The following is a 6989-nucleotide window of genomic DNA, read 5'->3' on the forward strand; positions in this document are numbered from 1 at the left end:
TGAGCTAGCTATCGTGGTGAAGTGGCCTAACATGAATTCATAATGAGGTCTTTTTAGGGCTGTGGGATTTATGTACATATAATATGTTTGATATCTGAATAAATAATATATAAGGCCTATTTGTTAGAATATATGCGGGTACATGGGTACATGGGTATGGGTTGTACTAAACCATACCCGTACCCACTATACATGATGGGTATGAAATTTTTCTATTTATGTATCCATGATTTTTTTTGATCCATACCCTTGCTTTAATAGGATTTTTACCTGCAGGGTATGTGGGTAATGGGTACCCATTGTCATCCCTATCTCTGACTGCTGCCCGTCTGGGTGGCCCTGCTAGACCGGCACCTCTCCAATTCACTGACGCCTCAGCTGCACCTCTTCTCCACTCTGCATACAGCCGCCCCGGCTCGCGCCTCAGATCTACTCCACACGCTACCGCCGCTTCAAGCCACACCCTTGTCTGCAGCACTGCCTCGCCGCGAGTTGCCGCTCCCGCCGGATTCTGTCTCTGAACCACCGACCTCGTTTTTTTCCCACCAAGAGCCGCCGCGGCCCCTGCCGGAGTAGGCCTCGGGCCGCCCCCGCTTGTGAGCTGTTGCCTCCACCGGCGTCGCCCCTGCAGCTGCTGCAGCGACCCGCCGCGCCTTGAGCCGCCCCGCTACTGTGGTCTTGATCCACCGCCCCATTTTAAGTTGTTGTTTTACCTCGTCGGCGTCCTTCTATTGCAGCTCGCATGCACCAAGCTGCCGAGCTTAAACCGCAGTTCCGGGTCACTTTCCACGCGCCCGTGACGCCCGGGCCCACTGTTTTCGCTGTTTCTGTCATTGCCTAGGCCGCCTACCTTCCGCGTTGACAGCTGTCCGAGTGGCTTCGTGATGAGCCGCGATGGGTGACGGATCATCCCCAGCCTGTTTTCTCACTAACAATTCAGACGTGGGTCAAGTTGCGCTCGGTACTGAACCAATATTCAAGCATACTCACCTGTATGGAGAATAGCTCAAGTGAAAAAAGATGTGCCTCAAAAACGTGGTGGAATCTGTCCCAGAAACTGACAGAATGGCTCCGAGTGTTTCTGGCTTTATTCTACAAACAAATGAGAACAAGGAAGGAAGGGCTTGGAAGAATCCTTGGATAGAATTTGTGTTGAAGCCTGGGAAGTTTTTATGCAAGGGATACACGATTTTTTCTGAGACAGAGTCGCGGCCACCTAAGAGCTGCCGCTGTGGCACACCCTGCTCGCTTCCATGTCCTTTTGTTAGGACCCGCGGCCGTCGTCGCGGTTACGCCCCAGATCGCCGGTTTGCCTGAACAGCCCGGACTATACTGAGTCATCGGCTTACCTGAGCCGTCTCTGTCGCGATAAACGAATCATACGTCATCCGAATAAATCAAATGATATCCATTTAAGTTTATTTTCTTAACACATATTGTTTTTATAAAAAAAATTACCTGGTGTTATAATATTTTCGTAGGACTATTATTCCTTAAAAAGGTGTCGCAAATATTATTTTTGCACTAGCACTCGTCTTGCGCAAGTTGCCACCCTCACTATATCAACACACGCGACCGACTCATTGTCCGTGCCCATGGTCGATGTACCTGCGTCTGTGCCATTTCCAACGCCGCGCCCGACTCTCCCGCCCGCACCGGCTTACAACACCACGGACTACTCGCCCGTCCGCTCTCGCGGCCGATTCATGCGTCCATGCCGGCTTACGAGGAGGACAACTTGCGCGACTGCACTGGCTTACAACACCGCGACCGACTCATTTGTCTACTCCCGCGGCCTACTCGCTTGTGATTGATTTCAGCTTCACCATGGTGATCATCAACTCTGCAGTGGATAATTTTTGGCTTAACATATCAGGTGAAATCCATCCAGTATATTTTTTGCTTTCTTTAAAAAAGCAATTACTCTGTCTTGCAAATTCTCCAATGCAGGACAAGTTATATCACTGAGCTGTTGAATGACTCATACCAGTTTATATCACGGTCAAAAATGGAGAATCTCAAGACAACTCCTCGAGTCGTCTTAAGACTCGGGGGCTACAAGGGCATGACTCAGCAAAATTGGCTAGTATCAATAATCCAGAACTCCGGGTCATTGGAGGGAAAAAATAACCCGGCCCCCGAGACTACTACTATATTAATAAGAATTTAAAGGCCGTCAGAAAAATTCCGGTTCATAATTGAAGAATACCAGTTTAAAATCTGGCTCAAGGTAAACATGTCCGCCACAAAGCTTTGAAGCTCTCAATATCCAGTTTGAAATTCCGGTTTAAAAAGAATTCATCTCTCGCAAGTTCGAGTTTTCAGAAAAAATTATAAGGACCAAAGAGAGTTTGTTGCACAGCACAACTCAAACATAGGCACCCGACGAGCATAGCTCAGAAATATATCACTTGGGGGCTTCCGGCTTATTGAGCTAAGCTATGATTACCCTTTGATCCGGCTCATAGCCACAGTTACAGGTCATTTGGGGGCTTCCTGTTCAAACATAGGTCGCATTCGAACCAAAGAGAACATAGCTGTTGGTACCCTCTTGATCGGCGCAATGCCAAACCCACTAGGGGGCTTCTTGATCGTATTCGAATCATAGCTTAAGCCCTTTTGGGTCCGACTTTGATCGTATTCGATACAAAGTCATTAAAAAACTCTCAAGGTCATTTGGGGGCTTCCTGTTCAAACATAGGTCGTATTCGAACCAAAGAGAACATAGCTGTCGGTACTCTCTTGATCGATCAACACCAAAACCACTTGGGGGCTTCATGATCGTATTCGAATCCTAGCTTAACCCCTTTTGGTCCGGTTTACTGATCGTATTTGAATCAGAAGCCTCATTTTTTCTCTGTTTGGCTTGAGTTTTTTGAAAACAATCTTTGGTTTTGTCTTGAGACCTTTTTGTTCATATCTGAAGCATATATGTGGTTTCGATTAACCCGGCTTGACTTTGGATGATAAGTCGCCATATATGACAATCATAAACATTTGGAAGTTTTGGCTTCTAAAGATTGGGTTATCACCCTTACTGCATAGGTATCCTAAACCGGCAGTACGATTCAATATCACACGAACCGGTTTTCCAAACTGGATTATATTATTCAAATCTTTACTAGCCAACATGGCTGGATTTTTATTATGGTTATCAATAGCCAATATTATGATGGAGGTCTTCAAAGTCGCTTCAGTGCAATGGTTATTATTTTATTAATGGACATGATTTATTTTTACAATGAAGGGAATAGTCCCGAGTCGCTGTAGGCTTACGACCCGGCACTTGGGGGCTACATTATTCAAATTAAGATTACATCAAATATGCAAGTCCCATGTCACTGCTAGCATGCACCATGGCACTTGGGGGCTAATGTAAAGTCATTTTTTGATCAACTTATTGAAAACCCGACTCATCCCATTGTAATGAGCCGGCCCTTGGGGGCTACCAATTGCTCCTGTCAAAAATTCAAGGTGCACAAGCCTCAGTCCATTATATTAAAAGATCCACCACTCAGTTGGTAGAGTACAAGGCTCTTAACCTTATGGACGTGGGTTCAAGCCCGATGGTGGAGATTACATCATATGATGTTATTATCAATGAATTATATACAAAGTCCCAACTCAATATTATCTTACTGAGTTGGCCCTTGGGGGCTACACGTTGCTGCTCGAATCTACATGATCATACATATAAAGTCCCTGCTCATTATTGCATAATGACCCGGCCCTTGGGGGCTACACTGCTTGAAATTTTTATGAGCATAAGGCAATTACAAGTCTCAGGTTGCTGCAAGCATGACAACTCGGCACTTGGGGGCTATAGGTGATATGCATATAAGGGAGGAATAACTTCAAATTCTCAGTTTTGAGCAAATCAGGTATTATATTATTATCGGAGAAATCTACAAAGCTTATGACCCGGCGTCATCATAAGATTAACCCGGCAGCAGCAACAATTACATGACTCGGCATCATTTGTTTATAACCCGACAATTTTGGCAATCATAAATCGGCAAGTTCTACATCATCAAGCCGGCTGAATATCAGTTGAATATTTGAAGACCAATATTTTTGTCAAGTCAGAGCATTGAAGACCGACTCAAATGGATTCTTTATTTACAATATTTCTTCAACAAGCAAGTTGATTATGAAGCTGGCCTATTGACTCGGATTTTCTAGAAGGAGGAAATGACAAGGACTTAAGGATGATCAAGTGCCGGCTTACAAGAATATTTAACCCGGATCACAACCTATCAAATTTGCTCTTGTGTTTTTGCAGATGAGTTTAACATGGATAAGTCCAAATTAAACTAGGGGCTAATGTCAGGGATATACCCCATGGTATGACCCGGCCGGATATATGACCCGACCGGACTTGGTGTTTCATTGGTAACCTGCCAGAGGATTGACGACTCACGTGCCTGGTGGTTCATTGGTGTGACGACTCACGAGCCTGAAGACTCATTGGTGACCTGACGAATGTTTCAGATGGATGACAAGGCCCAAGGCCCAGAAGGCCGGCTCATGTTATGATGGGCCGGATTAGGAGGAAAGACATAAGGAATATTCTCCTACAAAGGAAGCACGACTAGGACTCCACTTGTAAGAGAGTAATCCTAATCCTACTAGGACTAGTCATGTAACCCGTCCCTTCAACATATATAAGGAGGGGCAGGGCACCCCAAGAGGGACAAGAAACAATCTCTAGGGCTAGACACAAAGGGGGGCCGGCTTATGCGGCGACTCTCTCATGAGCATAATGAGATCTAGCCACAAACATCATGTAGGGCTATTACCGGATGATGTTTCCCGGGGCCCAAAGCTGTCTAAATCCTTGTCTTGTGTTGCGTCTCTCGATTCCGCTCAACCCCTCTCAATCTACTACAAATATGCATTGGCCTCACGACTAAGTCCTCGCGCTAGGACATCTGCTATGACAATTCAACGACAGCTTCTGTCGTTTGAGAGTAACCCACCTCCGAAGCATTTGAGAGAGAAATCCTTGCAAGGACAAAGCCCTAAACACCCAGAGCCAAAGAGTGTTAGGCATCACTGAAGTCTTTTTGTCTGTGTGATCTGAAGACTTGTTATGCTTGAGGACTATGAATCCTCCATCTGGTTAGGCGTCGCGTTCTGAGCATCCAAGGGTCATTGTGGATTGCCGGTGAACGAAGTCTATGAAGGTTTGGAAGTCTACCTTGAAGACTTACCAGAGTGATTGGGCAAGGACTGTGTGTCCTTAACTCAAGGGAAATAAGGTGAAGACGTGGTCTTGTGAGTTAAATCTCAGCCTCCCTAACCAAATGTACAGTTGTCACAGCAACTGGAACTGGTCCAACAAGTCCTTGTCCTCACCAAGCAAGTGGTTCTATCCTTTACCTTTCTTTACTTGCAGTTTGTCTTCGTGAAGTCATTGTCTACACCCCCTATACCAACGCATTTGTACCAATGATATTACAGGATGTGTTGTTTATCCCACCTCCCACCTCCCGCACTTAGAGCTAACCTTCTCATCCCTAAAAAACCTCCCCGTACCCACACCTCATCCACCCAAATCACACAGCCAAATTTTCTATCCGCCATCTCTCCCCCCGAATCCCCTCTCTCTCACCCGCGACTTCCATGACCAGTCGCCGCACCTTTGATTCTAGCTAGATCTGGCGCTATCCCGCGCCGTCCCTCGTAGGACAGGCTCCCCCTCAGTGGTATCTTCTTATATTCTGTTGTGGCGACGTTGTTCGTGCCACTGCACACATCCCCGCGGTAACCCTAGCCGCCACGGATCGCCGGCGCAACTCGCCCGCCTCTAACTTGGAGGCCACTACCCCGCGTCGCTGCTGCTGGCTCGGTCATGGCCTCAGGGGTCTGCAACAAGCTGTGGTGTAGGGTGCTGATCCCTTCTCTCGGTGGTGGCCGGCAGTGGAGACGGGCCCGAGGTTAGAGGAGCAGGGGTGTAGCTCCAGTTGTGTTCCTCGACTATCAATTGGATCCCGCCAGTGCGGCTGGTTCTTGCGGCTCGCAAAGCCTTCGGCGGCGATGGTACTCTTTTGGCTTTATTTTGGTGCCCGACGTAGTCTTGCTCTGGTGGCCCTGCGTCCGTTTGCTTGCAGCTGCGTGCGTGCTTGGCTCTTGTGCATGTGTGTTTGTGGTGTGCACGTCCTAATATAAAGTGCAGCCCTTGGTGACGCTGATTGTTTGCTACAGCAGCTAGTTGCTATTACTGTTGCCTCTGGATGCTATTTCTACCGCTGCTGATTTTGCTGCTACTTAGTACCTATACAGTAGATAGAACATGATATGCATTCTCAAATAAAAAATATAGATGATCTGTATGTTCTAAAATTCTTGCAAACTGAACCAACTACTTGTCATCTCTTCTCTAATGTCTTCCCTTGATCATATCCTCTTTTATGCTCTCCATTGCAAATATTACTCAATATTTTTTGTCTGAACTGTATTACTCAATATGTACAATGCGTACAGTAGTAATCTCTTCTCTTGATTTTTCCATTGCAATTTTTGCCTGCTAAGATGTCAGCTAACAGTTAGTTAGTCTCTAAACACTTGTAGTAACCGTGATGTTGATATGAAACTGTCCTACAGGTCAGATTTTGAATTGTTGACCATAGATGCACAATATATAAGATTGTGTAAGGGATTAACTTGTTTTAATGGCTTGCAGCTTCAGGGGCAGATGGAAGGAAATGTACAGCTTACGAAAACGTCGCAGAAAGTGTGGTAACCCATTCGCTTACTTGATAAACCCTCTCCCCTGGTTCAGGCCACTAAGGTATACATTTCTTTATCTTCTCCTAGAATTATTATTTATTCCATGTCCTTAATTTTTACACTAACTGGTCCAATGAGTCTTTGTTAGTTAATTGTGCCAATATATGTCCATTTTTTCTGGTCTTAATTTTTGTCCAGGCCCATGTTGTGTAGAGTCATATAGGTATCCATATTCAGCTATTAAATGACATGACAAA

This window comes from Triticum aestivum, chromosome 1A (genome assembly GCF_018294505.1).
Source record: "Triticum aestivum cultivar Chinese Spring chromosome 1A, IWGSC CS RefSeq v2.1, whole genome shotgun sequence".
In the NCBI taxonomy this organism is placed as follows: domain Eukaryota; kingdom Viridiplantae; phylum Streptophyta; class Magnoliopsida; order Poales; family Poaceae; genus Triticum; species Triticum aestivum.